This window comes from Hirundo rustica, chromosome 20 (assembly GCF_015227805.2).
Source record: "Hirundo rustica isolate bHirRus1 chromosome 20, bHirRus1.pri.v3, whole genome shotgun sequence".
In the NCBI taxonomy this organism is placed as follows: Eukaryota; Metazoa; Chordata; class Aves; order Passeriformes; family Hirundinidae; genus Hirundo; species Hirundo rustica.
The window spans coordinates 9,427,859-9,441,499 of record NC_053469.1 but is presented as its reverse complement, the minus strand read 5'-3'; the positions used below and the strand labels follow the sequence as shown (position 1 = coordinate 9,441,499).

The following is a 13,641-nucleotide window of genomic DNA, read 5'->3' as shown; positions in this document are numbered from 1 at the left end:
GGAACCACCCCTGGGGAGGGTGAGGGATGCAATACCCCAAAGCCAGGCCAGGGACCAGCCTGGGAGATTGCCATGTGTGAACACATCTGTGACCCAGCAGTGTCCTCAGGGGTGGCTTAATTTGGTACTAAAGATGTGTCCCACAGGACCAGGCACCCTGGCGATCCTAATATCTGCTTAGACTGGATATCAGGAAAAATTTCTTCTTCTCTAAAAGGATGGTCAGGGATTCAAAGAGGTTGCCCAGAGCTGATGTCCCAATCCCTGTTTAAAAAATGTGTAGGTGTGGCACTTGGGGGCACAGTTTAGTGGTGAACAGAGTGATGCTGGGTTCATGGTTGATCTCGGAGGGCTTTTCCACCCTTAATGATTGTATGAGTGTATTCAGCACTCCAAAGATGCTCCTGAAGGGGCACCTTGCTCCATATTTCCCTACTCCTACAACATGAATGCTTGACTGCCCCCATGCCCATCCACACACTCAGTAGTTTTTCCCAGGGAGATGTAAGGTTTTTCACCCCCTCATTAGCAGAGAAAGCTCTGAGGCAGCTTCTTGATTCTCCATCAAGTGTAGGAGCTGGCCCCTCTTCCCCTCCTGCGACACAAGGGCGCAGAGCTGCACCCTGCAGAGGAGTGCCATGGGAATTATAAACACGGCTGCTTTCTTCAGGCAGGTTATTCACCCCCTGGCTCACTCTCAGTCAGACTGGTGATGTCTCAGCAGCACAGTGGCGAACATATTAAAGTGTTTTTTCATTGCTTTGCCTCACCTGGGTATTGCGTGCTGCTCCACTCCATTGCACAACGGCTGTCTGAGAAAGGGGAGGCTGAAAATGCTGCTGTAAACAAGACTTAGAACGGAGACAAAAGCCAGGGGAAATGATAAGAATGCAATAAATCAATGAGCAGTCTAGTGAAGACATTGCAGCGTTTGTGCCTCTCTGCCTCATAGCAACAGAGAGCCACTTGACAGAGCTAAAAGCCATGATATTGAAAACGGGTTTGCGTACACTCATATAACAAAAAAGGAATTAAAATTCTTTATGGGAGACAGAAAGTTTGGTTGTTATAACCACAAAGTCATACCACCTCGTGAAGCTGAACACCCAGGGTTTCTGCTTCCTGGAGCAAAACAACGCTCTTCAATGTTATTTACTCTCAAACAGTATCTCCAAAAAGTCCATCTGCTTTACACCCAAGGGGTGTGGAGCTCTATCCAGTTAGTTGCTGGCCTAATGTTTTGTCTCTGTTTTCACCTGGTGTACTGGAAACCTCTAGCACACCTATTCCCTGGTAACTGGAATTTCCTTCCTTCCCTTTCTCCTGCTTGGGAGAGTTTCCCTCTGCCTCTGCTCTCTTGGCCACGTGTCTGGACAGCTCCAGGGAAGGGCCCATCCTCACCAGCAGCAGCACAGAAAGAGGATGGAACACCATGGTTTGTTGAGAAGAGAGGCTGCTGTGATGGAGCCCCTGTGCATCCACAGACCACCAGCACGTCCCAGGGGTGGCTGACAACACCAGGCGGCTTTGGGAGGGTGCTGGGGGTCGTGGGTGGGTGGGCAGGGTCCCTTGTGGATGTGGTGGTCACCTGGGTTGGGTGGCAGTCACTGGGCAGCGAGGGGGGCTCAGGGACATGGCAGTGACCTGAGGTGTAAGGGGGAAGAGGGAGTCATGGCAGGGCTGTAAAATACAGGGGATATCCTGGGAATGTGGCAGGGCCATGGAGGGGGACAGGGGACACAGCACAGCCCTGGGAACATGGAGGCACACAGGGGCTACTGTTCAGCCCTGAGGAACCTGGGACACAGCCCTGAGAAACACGGGGACACAGTGGCAGTGAGGCACATGGGGACATGGAGGGACCCTGACAAACATGGGGACATGATTCAGCCCCAAGGCATACGGGCACAGCTCCTCAGGCAGCCGTGAGGCACACAGGGACATGGAATCGTCACGGCTGGAAAAGACCCCCAAGATCATCCAGTCCTGTTGTCCACCCAGCACTACCAGTGTAACCCCTGGACCACTGAACCGCATCACCTGGAGCACAAGGAGGGACCATGAGACACAGGGAACGTGGTTCAGCCCTGAGGAAAAAGCAATGCGGAGTGGCTGTGAGGCACAGGGGGGCATGGAGGCACACAGGGGACATGGAGGAGCCGTGAAGCACCTGGAGGGACAGGGGACGGTTGTCCCACAGGATGCAAGAGGTCATGAGTGTACAGCCATGAAGAACAAGGCACGTGGAGGGACTGCGATGCTCAAGGGACATGAATGCACAGTCCTGTTGCTCGGGGGTCTTGAAAGGACTCTGATGCTCAGGGGCCACGGTGCTCAGCCCTGGAGCCCAGGGGACACGGCTGCACAGCCTCAGAGCGCAAGGGAGGGACATGGAAGGACTCCGATGCACAGGGGACACGGGTGCTCAGCCCTGGAGCACAGGGGACATGGATGGCAGCGCTGGCAGTTCACAGTTCTGGCACGCAGGGGAACATGGAAAGACTCTGGTGCCCAGGGGACAGAGATGCCCAGCCCTGGAGCGCAGGGGACATGAAATGACTTCAATACACAAGGACACACACGGCTGCCCAGCCCTGGGGCACAGGGGACATGAAAGGACTCCGGCGCCCCAGGCACACACTGCTGCCGAGCCCTGAGGCACAGGGGACATGAAATGACTTCGGTACACAAGGACACACACGGCTGCCCAGCCCTGGGGCACAGGGGACGTGAAAGGACTCCGGCGCTCCAGGCACACGCGTGTTCCCGGCCCGGCCCCGCCGCGCTCCCGCCCCGCTGTCCCGTTGCCGTAGCGACTCCTCCCGGCGGCCCCGGCCCGGCGCGGCCGCTTTAAGAGCGCGGCGCCCGCGGCCGCCCCCGCCCGCCCGCCCGCCGGAAGGGGCCGCGAGCCCGCGCCGCCGCCGCCCGGCCTGCCCAGGTAAGCGCCGGGGCCGCCCCGCCCTGCCCGGCTCCCGGCCCGGCTCCCCGCGGGACGGAGCGGGGGCGGCGCGGCCGCTGAGGTCCCGCCGCGGTCGCTGAGGTCCCGCCGCGGTCGGAGCTCGGGGCCGCCCCCGGGGCGCCGCTGGCCGAACCCCCGCGGGGCTCCCGGTGTGCCGAGGGTATCGCGGAGCCGCGCCCGGGGCTCGGTGGGTGCCGGGGCGGTGATCGCGGGGAGGGGTCGGGCCGGGGTGCCCCGGGGTGCCCCGGGCTGTGCGCGGCCGCGCTGGGCTCGGTCCCGCCGGAGCCGCCAAAGCTTCGGGAGCGCTGCCCGGGACCGCGCGGGGCTCGGGGCGGGGACGTGCCAGGGAGCCCCGCAAAGCAAAGCGACTGCCGGGGCTTTGTTCGGCCTCTCCGCCCCGCCGGGAGCGGCCCCCGCCCGCCCGGGGGTTCCCGCCGGGGTGCGGATCCCGCTGCCCCGCTCCGGCCCTTCCCGCCCGTGGTTTTGGTTCCCTTGCCCCGCTCCGGCCCTTCCCGCCCGTGGTTTTGGTTCCCCTGCCCCGCTCCGGCCCTTCCCGCCCGTGGTTTTGGTTCCCGCAGCCGACCCACGCCCGGGCCGGTTCCGCTGCCCCGCCAGCGGCTGCTGGGGCTGTGCGAGGTGGGAGTGAAGCCCCGGTGCGGTGCGGTCGGGTTTGTTCGGCTCGGGTCCCGGGACCTGGTTCTTCAGCGCAACTTTGAGAGTCGGGCTCTCATGGCTCATTTGCCTGGGTTTTTTCCCCTTGTGAGAAAAGAGCTTTCCATTTTTCTTTTCCTTAAGCAGACCTCTGTGTGAAAACTTTGTCTTTAAACTTTTATTGTAGCCTTTGTTGGTTTATGCCACTGCTCGTTCCTTGGTGTGTTTCCCCATCCTTTTTTTTGGTGTTGGATGTGCTGTTCCTTTGGCTGCTCTGCCTTCTAAATACTCTTTAATGGAGAGGTAAGATGGGGAAAAGATAAAATATGAGAATCCGGGACTGTTTTGTGTCAGCTTCTCTAATTGAAATGTTGTAAGCTAAAGAGGAAAGAAAAGAAAAAGTGATCAAGTGGAGCTCAGGGCATTTTGCTTTGTTGGAGGCAGAGAGGAAAAACTTATTAAGGAATGGCTGAGATTTTGTTTCACTTTATTTCTCTTCTTTTGAGGCTGAAAGATAAACAAGCGTTTTGAAATGCTTTGGTTTAAAATGCCGAGCTCTTCATTTTCTCTTCAGCTGACTCCATTAAAGAAAAAAAAAAGTCTTTTAAAAAAATGTAGAGGCAGTTCTGTAGTTGTGGAGCCAGCAGCAGTGGTGTGTGTGGGCAGAGAGGCCTTGCTGCTCTTCCATCAGCCGTTCCTGCCTTGTCTCTGTGGACTATAAAATTAGAAAGGCTCCGATGTCCGTTCAGTCTGATGTCTGGGTAATGTGGGCTGTGGAAATCAAGAGGAGCTCTCTGTGAATTAACTGCTGGGCTGCTCGTGGCTTGCTCAGCCTGTGGGTTCTGGCCTCTGGTGTATAATTAGGAAAGTAATTGTATTTTAAGAAGCCTTAAATCTATTATCCAGGTGTGTGCTTGTCCCCTGGGCAGGTATCAGGTGGTGTGGGCTTGCTTTTGCTGCGAGGAAATGATCTCTATCCTTCTGATGGTAGCAGGCTGCAGTCTGAAATTTGCAACATCTTAGAACCACCGAGTTTGAGCTGGAAAGGATCTTTGAAGCTCTTTTAGTCCAAGCCTCCTGCAGTGAGTAGGAATACATTCAACTATCCCAGGTTGCTCCAAGCCCCATCCAGCCTGGCCTTGGACAGTTCCAGGGGCGGGGCAGCCACAGCTTCTCTGGGCACCCTGTGCCAGGGCCTCACCACGCTCGTTTCAAAAAACTTGCTCTCTTATATCTGGTCTACATCCCCCCTCTTTTAGTTTGGAAGCTTTACCCCTTGTCCCACTTAAAAACTTTAAAGCTTCTAAGAGTGAGACCTGAGGCTTTTTGGGCTTTTCCTCCCCTGGAAATGGCCCAGGTCATCTCCTCCTCCCCCAGCCCTGTCTCTTGGCTTTTCCTAGGAGTTTTTGTCTTTCCAATTCCAGTCAGTATCCAGGAAGGCTTTTATTTGTCGCATCTTTCCTGAATTTGCTTTATGTGCACACTGAGAAGCCCAGCCATGGAGAGCACAGGTCTGTGGTGAGGGACGGAGAGCCAAGAACAACTCCAACTGGCTGTAATTGAAAACTGTCAGCTTTGCAGCGAAGGAGGATGTTCAAAGCATGTGGCTTGGGGTAGCTCCTCGGATAACACCGAGCAGAGAATTGGATCTTCTCTTCTAAAGAGAGTCAGAATGTCCAGATCCCGGGGAGTTCTGTTGGCTGGAGCCCAAAGGTGGGATGGCAGCAGGGTTCTGGACGGCTTTCCTTCAGAGGTGCTGCCTGATGCTGTCCTTCTGCCCCATCTGCTGTGGTTGCTGTTGTTCTGGAGATGTCCTAAAGTGACTTAGAGTAGCTGCAGTGTCCAAGTCATGGTGTCTTGGAGAAGTCTGATTGTTCCTGGTTTCTTGCCCTTCCTTCCCTTCAAGGTGGCTGTTTCCTGGGAGTGCAGTGGGGGCCTGTGCCCTGGGGTGACTAGTGGAAGGGTTTGGGGTGACCAGCAGAAGGTTTTTGGGTGACAGGCCCAAGAGGAGAGCAGCGTGCCCGCCCAGGTGTCGGGTGCATTGGGAAGCTCTTGGCTGGGCTGAGGCAGCACGGGGCAGGTGGGGCGTGGGAGAAGCCTGTGCATCCAGGAGGAGATGGAATTTGGGAGAGGGGCAGTTCTAACAGGAAGCAAACACTCACTGTGGCGGTAGGCAGCACAGAATAGCTGCTGCTGCCCAGCATGGGTGAACTTTGGGCAGTTCCTTGATGAGCTTGTGGTAAAACTCACTGTTTCATTTCCCACTATGCTGCCATCCTCCTGGGCTGTTGGATCTGCTGGTGTTTGCCAGACGTTGCCTAAACTGCTCTTAAACTGCAGCTGTTTTTGCAGGTTCCCAGTTACTGCACAGTTGTTCTTACTGTGTTTATTTTAGTGGTTATAAACTGATTTTTAAAAAGGACTTGGAACTTGAGCTGGAAAGTCTCCTTTTTCTCTCATGATTTGGTTGAGAAGCTGCACCAGAGGAGTCAGCAGCTGAGCCCTTCAGTATTGCCCCCCTCCCTTTATACTTTGAATTTTCTGAGCTGTGGTTTTCAAGGAATTTGGGGGCAGTTGTCCTATACCTTGATTGTAGCAGTGCACATCAGTTTGGGGGTGGGGTGAGGGGGGTGTCTGCTCTTAATCTGGTAAAATTAGAAATTTGGCTGGGGAGTAAAAAGCTTGAAGTAGGCTTTTTTTTTCCCCTCATAACATTTTGTTTAGCTTGAATGTTTGCAGTCAGAGCTATGTGTTTCTTAAAGACACAGAAAGCATAAAGCTTTTTCAAGGCAGTTATTTCAAATTGCTGTGAGCATCACAGTGTCAGTTGGAGCTAAAAGGTGCCACCATTGACCAAAGAAGTTACAGCACGAATGTGATCCTGCACTGTCCAGGGCAAAGTCCCTCACCCCCTCACAGTGGCTTAAAAAGCTGTGGGCTGAGGTATTTCGAATCCTTATGTGCAGTAACTTTTGTGAAGAAGTTACTTTACATATATAAAGTAGCTTTTGTAAGGGTACAAATTGAGGGAGAACCAAGCGTGCTTAACTTTTTCCTCTGCTCTCGGGGTAATAAATGTGTGCTGCCTGATCTTTGTTGCCCTCTGTTTGCTTTAGAAGAGTTACTTCTGCAAGTTGAACTGAAAAAAAGGTGCTGGAAGTGGTGAATAATCACTTCACTTGGAATAATCCGCAGCTGCGAGGAGCCAAGGGCTCAGTCCTCCAGATCTCCTTTGTTAGAGACAGGCTGGCTATCCCTCCCCTCCCTCCTGTGTTCTGCTCTGAACATTAAACAGCGATTTCTATGCAAGAATTTTAAGCAAAGTCTTTCAAAGCGCTTGAATGACCAGCGAGGGGCAGCTGGGGAAGGGTTGCCTGGGAGATGCTGCTGGGAGCAGCCGAGGCTGGGTGTGACAGCAGGGAAGGAAGCGAAGGAGGCAGGATGCTGCTCTGATCTTCCCTCCCTCCCTGCTGGGTGCGGGAGGGGTGGTCCTGCTTCTGGGAGCTGGGGGGATGCAAATGTGACCGAGTGTGTGAGCGCAGGACTCGTTCTGCTAACCACAGTGCCCTGGAGAGCCAAACTGGGAGTGCAGCCTGGCAATCTAACGCTGCACTTTGTCCTACACTCCGCAGTGCTGCTTCCTCAGGGAAACTGGGGAGTAAAAAAAGGTGTTGCCATCTGGGCATGTTGTAACACAAGGGAGGATGTCGGGCTGCTGGAGGCTCCTGCAGCATCTCCAGAAATTCAGGTAAAGCTCTGTTACATCACTTGGAGCAATCTTAGGACAAAGCTGGAATTCCAGGGAGTTTTTTGCTTGTTCCTTACTTTTCTGCAGAGCTCCCACTGTACACTAGTTATTCCATGTCTTGGGTCCCCGTGAGAATTGTGAGGAAATGTTGAAATTCAGGGCATATTCTGGTTTATACATAGAGATGATCACTGTTGCATGTTTAATGAATTGCTTTTCTGGATGCTGCTCAGCTTGCAGCTCTGAGTTTGTCTTTGCACTCTTTCAGCGCCTGCTTGAGATGAGTTTTGCTTGAAAATGTGAGCATTTTCAGGCTATGGAGGCTGCAAATAGGATGCTGCAGTTAGGTGTTGGCAAACTGTCCTGTCTGGAGTTGTGTGGGAGGAGAAATGGTGTCTTGGTTGTGTGACCCCAATGGGAAGAAGAGCAGCCGGGGTTAAACAAAATGGTTAAAATTATATAGGCCCCAAAATCCTCCAGAGGCTTCTCTCCTTTCCTAGAAGCTTCCTTTAACAAGCTGATTTCTCAGGCTGATTGCTTGCAGATGAGATCATGCAGTGTGTTTTGCAGGGAAAGAATCTGAGCTTCGACTGGTGAGCCAGAAAGTTTTAACACGCAAGTCACATGCCCGGTGTCCTCATGGCACACACAAAACCCCGGAGACTGCGGCAGGGTGAGCTCAGGGTGCCTTTGTGCTCCAGCAGGAGCTTTCTGAGCACGCACAATACCCAGGGATGCTCTCCAGTGCTGGGCCCTGCTGCTTGGACAGCAGCAGGAGATGATGGCAAGGAAGTATTTCATCTTTCCTGAGCTCTGTTTCTCTCTTTAGCGTGTGTGGGGTTGGGATAAGCCCAAGTGAGGGAAGGCTCTCATCTGCCTTAATTCCACAGACGTTTTGCTGCTGGCTTCAGCAAAGGAATTTATGTAGAATTGATGGTGTTTTTTTCTGTTAATGCATGAGAACATTCTGGACAGGGAAGGCTTGATGGTAATGTTCTGCTGCAGAGGATCCCAGCCATCTCTGGTCTCACTCTCAGAAGGGATGCTGGTTTCCGTTTCTCTCGATGGCAGTTGGGTTACTCTTCCAAAATAATCATGGCCATCATTTGAGAGTGTTGAAAATGAAGCAAAGCTGTTCTGAGGTGATGCTGGGTGCTGTTCCCAGCATAGGGAGCTTTTGTTGCCAGTAGCTTTAAAGCACAACCTGTTCTCACAGGCAAGGTAGGCAGGCATCTCTCTGATGCCAGAGCCTCTCTTTGCCTGAAATCACTTCTTGCCAATCATGAAGGCATTAATTATGCAAAAAATGGATTGGGGGTGGGTGGAGCTTTTATTGGCTGCTGAAATAGGAGACAAAGAGCCACTTGATCCTAATCTCTCTTTAAAAAAAATTAACAATGGAGTCAGACTAGGAGGGGAAAGTTTCAAATCCCAAACTTTAAATCTATCAGCGTTTTGTGCAACTTGAAGACAGGAATGCATGAGGCAAGATGTATTAAAACCTTCTGCCTGTAGTCTCCTCTTGGTCATTCCTGTGAGCTGCCTTTTTGAAATAAATCATTGAAAGTAGAATTTACAGATCAGCACAGGCTTGGTGGTATTTTTTCCCTGTCACTTCAGCATGTTTGTTCCATGGGAGTTTATCAGAAGCTTCTTCCAATGTTTAATTTCACAGAGGTGGAAAATCAAGCACATGAAAGTAGAAAACTCTTGTATGTAGGTTATCAAACTTCATTTGGCTTCCTTGAGAGTGTGTACTAATGCAATTACTACATACACTAAATATCTGCTTTTTATGTGGTATTATTTTATTCTTTAGGTAAAATAGTTGTGAACACAAGTTGCTTTGGTTCCATGCCTTTACTGGCTAATAATTCCTCCTTTTGATGAAAGGACTGGTTGGTAGAACGCTAGCTGCCCTGATGGATGGCAGTGAGGTTGTATATTTTTTGTAGCAGCTCAACCATTTCACCCTTCACTCTGCTCCTGGATGGGATCCTGCTGAGTCTGTCCACCTGGAGCCTGGCTGATGGTCATGCCAGACCTGGCAGGGTCCGTGTGGGAGGTGATGATCTGTACTCTGCAATGTGCTGCCTAAACCTTGTTTTGTCCATGACGCTTCAAGTGTGGAGCTGTTAGAACCCCAGCCCACTCAGAGCTAATGCTTGCAGAATGCATGACCAAGGAATTAAACTGGGTGGAGTCATTCCAAAATTTGGACTTGGGGCCTGTCTTCTCCTAATGCAGCAGCTTTGGGTGTTTGCTTGGAACTGCTCCCAGCACGGATGATGCTCTCCTGACCTGATCTGACTTTTCTTTCTTGGTGTTTGGGTGCTGTGCCCAAATCCGTCTGCGGAGCTCTGCAGTGCAGAACTGCGATGCGTAATGAACCTGAAACAAGTCAGCTCCTGTCAGGAGATGGCACGGGAGATGTTGGGCTCCTGTGTGCCCTGGGGGAGGGAGGAGGGACAGACAAACAGAGTAAAGAGTTGTGTTTCTTCCCCCAGACTGTCCTGTGTCCTGAGGCTGCCAGCTGCAGTTTGGAGGCCAGAGGAATAGGGCGGGGTATTTTCTTCCAACCAGCTGAATCTGTGCTGTGAAAATGAGGAGTTAGTTCAGTTTCTCTGGGAATAGCATTTAAGGTGTTAAAACGTCCCACCCATCAGTAACAAAGAGCTGCTCAAGAGCAAGCAAATACAGAGATGGAGCCTGCAGAGCACACTGCCTTTGCAGCTCTTCTTTTTCCTTGAAGAATGAGAATCTGGGCATGTTTTTGTTGCATTTATAATTTGGTCGTGGCATCCGTCACTTCTGTTACCCTCCCATGGAGAGCTAAACTAGCCAAGCCTCGGGTTTTGTTGTCCATCTTGATTACTGTTATGTTTTTTCACTTGTGCTTGTTTGTTTCTGCCTATCAAAAGGTTAAAAAATATAAAAATAAATACTGTAGCAGAAATAGCTGGAGTATCAGTACTCTCCAATAGGAAGATGTCAGCCTCTGATGAGCTTTTCACTGAGCTCAGCCTGTTTCTGCTGCTCCTGACGAGCTGTCATCTCTTCATGCTGGGTAATGTGATCTTCCAGGAATGTTTATCTCTCATTTCTGCATTTGTAGTGGAGCTGAGCTGGGGGTGCTGGGAATGTGTCTCCAATGCCCTGTTGTTTTTTGGGCTGAGGCTCTGCCCCTGTGCTGCTGAAGGGAACAAACCAGGGCAGCAGAGCTGCCATGCAGAGCTCCCTCGCTTTTCCCTGAGTGAGGGTCCCAATGCTGTGAATTCATCCTGTGCACTCTTTGTTTTTAAGTGTTTTGTTTTGCCTTTCTCTGGATTGTGATGGATATTATTCTGATAACTTCACAAAGTGTCCTTCCTCTTTCCATGGGTTTGACGCCTTCCATCTGCAAACTTGGCTAGCAGCAGTCTTGTGCTTCTTTTATGTTTTGGGGCAATCTGCACAAGGCTTTTACTCTGAGAGAATGAGCTTTGCTGGCCAGTGGCATGTGTGGATACCATGGATGGACATCAGGAAGGAACAGCACCAATTGCAGTTCCTCTGGTGACCAGCAACCCTCTTTGAGTGCCAGCAGCTGCTTCCCCATCACCCTCCAGACAGAATCTCATGTAGACACTCTGCCTTCTTCCCAAGGACTGAACCCACCAGTGATTAGTGTGGCTCAGTCTCTGCTACAGCATTCTTTTGGCCTTCTCCCAGCACTGGAAGGACACCAAATAGCAGCAGTACTGTTGAGACCTCCCTAGAGTAAAGACTTAAAGTGAGAAATGAATTTTTCTAGTTGCTTCTAATGCCTTGAGAGCTATTGGCTCTCTGGCTTTTAACCTGTATTTTTGCATTATTGCAGGCTATTGTATTTGAATGCATGGCTGAAGTTAAATTGCCAAAAAGGAATCTCTTGTGGCGAGTATTAATTTGAGCAAGGGCAGTGTGCTGCAGTGTGCTGACCCTGTTTGAGACCAATGCAATATGTCAAGGCTCAGATCCTGGCACTCCAGTATTCCTGCCAGTACAGAATTAGCCCTCATTGTGTCAGTGCTGAGGTCGCTGCTAACCAAGCTTTCAATATTATCTAGAGGGATCTCTCCAGATCAACTCGATGCAAGCATTTCTTGTTGGCAGTAATTACTCTGCCTCTTCTCATTTGCTGTCACACAGTGATGGAAGCACTGGTTGAAAGGATATCTGGAGGTCTCTGCCTGACCTCCTGCTTGAAGTGGGATTGTCTCCAGCATGTGAGTGATCAGCTCAGCCATGGCTTTGTCTGGCCAAGTCTTGAACATGTTGGGGATGGAGCAGGGTATCACACCAGATCAGCTTTTGTTTGGCAGTTATACCTAGTGAACCACCTTGGAAAGTGGGTTAGGCGTTTAGGTTGGAATGATCTCATCCTGCAGGTTTGAAAACATTGAAGTGAGCTGTGGGAAATGTCCCAGCAGGGTTAATGTAATGTGTAATGGATCCAAATCCTTCTGTCTTTTCCGTGCTAACATGGGAAACATGAGCAGACACTCGTGCTGTTTCTGCAGGAAAAGGCAGTGATCCTGTTAGGTGGTTTTCCTGCGTTTGCATGGGGAATTGCAGATCAAACAGTGCCTGTAGGACATGTCCTGTTGCTGCAGTGAGCTCATGGGTGTTTTTCCATTGGAATTATGTTTGTCAGGAGGCACAGGATGAGCACCCCTGAGCATCCTTCGCTCCAGGGCCGAGTGTGGGATCGGTGCTGTCCAGACTGAGGCCACATATGCACAAGGCACACAGTTGCCTTTCATCCATCCTCCCCAGCCCCTTGCCATGGGAGGGAGAGGGTTTTCCCCAGAGTCTGCTGCATTTATTTCAGACAAACTCCCATGAGATGAATGTGTGCACATCTGAGTTCCCCATCATGGTCCTGTGTGTTAAATGGAGCAGAACAGCCATCTACATCCAAGGAGTAAACTTGCCTTCCGACATGCCACGAGCTTCTGGACACAGTGGGTGTCCAGGGATGGCACGTAGTCAGGCCAGACCAGAGGTCTGCTGCTGTGTCTGGGCTGGGCTGGATTTCTTCAGACAGAACTGTGGATTGCAACACCCCTCGTGCTTGCTCCGGCCAGGAAGCCTTGCTTGGAAGGGAAATGGCTGAGATGGAAAGAGCTGCTGAGGAGGTGAAAGCTTCCCTAGCCAAGGCCTCTTTGCTAGGCTCAGCTCTGGATCCCTGGACTGTGCATCCCCTTGTGCAACAGGAATTATGTGAATGCTTCATGGGCACTGAAAAGGAGAGTTCCTGTGGTCTGGTCCTGATCTTGGCACTGCCATCTGCTCCAGAGATTTGCGTTGTGTTCCTGTCAGAGTGCAAACCAGTCCTTGTGTAGCGTGAATCTGATGTGGAGTGAGCAGCAGTGTCCTTGGGTGGGTTACAAATTCTCACTTGTGGAGGGGCCCTTTGGTATCTTGCACATCTGAACTGCTCCTGCCTTTTGTTTCCATGCCAGCAAGGGCAGCCAGAAGGGCTGGGAGCATGGGCTTCTGCGTGCTCTGGTTATTTGAAGATGAGGGTCCTTGCTGAGGAATCACAGAAATGTAGGGATCACTGTTGTCAGCTGCTCTCCATGTGCTCGCTCCGGTCCAAAGTGCAAAGGTCAGGTTTGGGGTTATATGGCCAGAGGGTCCTGGAGCAGCAGCTGTAAAGGGCTCTGGGGCGTCAGTGACAGCCTGACATTGGCTGACAGCTCTTTTGTTGCCACCAGTTTTTCCATGCACCGCTCTTTTTTGCAGAGGTCTGTCTTTGTGTGCTGCAGGGGGAGGAGCTGTAGTGGCACTGCTCCCACAGGCTGAGCTCTGCCCATCCCATGGTTCGGTTGGGTTGGTGCTCCTTGATGGGAAAATCTCATGGCTGGTGCTGAACCTCTCCCTTCCCTTGCGCTGTTCCTCCTTGATGAAGCTTGCAGCCAGTGCTTATGGTTTGCTTTGGTTTTTCTCCTGTTGTTTTCCACTTGTCTGCAGTAAAATCTCTGGTGAAGGATGCTGATTAGCTTTTCTCTGAGCTGGGTGTGGAATTGCTACTCAGACATTGGTCTCATCAGATCCCCACTGCTTGTAGTTTTGAGGTGTGATATGACAATATAGATTTATCTGGGAAACTTGTGGGAGAGAGGAAGAAATATGGGGATGTATCACTGCAAGAGAGACAGCTGGACTTTGTCCCCAGCAGTCCCAGGACCCGTGTAGCTCTGCTTGTCAGAACACCTTACACAAACTCCTTGCTCCAAACTCCTGACAGGAAAGATGG

At 51.5% G+C, this 13,641-nt stretch overlaps 1 protein-coding gene across 3 annotated transcripts in view; it reads left to right on the top strand.

The window, feature by feature from the left end:
* The first annotated feature begins 2,882 nt into the window (after nt 1-2,882).
* Nucleotides 2,883-13,641, top strand: part of LOC120761663 (discoidin domain-containing receptor 2-like) — a 56,899-nt gene continuing 46,140 nt past the window's right edge. The window contains exon 1 of one of the 3 annotated variants that reach the window (XM_040083144.1): nt 2,883-2,936. The gene's annotated coding sequence lies outside the window, so the exon portion shown is untranslated. Of the gene's footprint in view, nt 2,939-3,053; nt 3,147-13,641 lie in introns of those variants that run through there. The other 2 variants (XM_058423086.1, XM_040083145.1) reach the window with 2 other exon arrangements.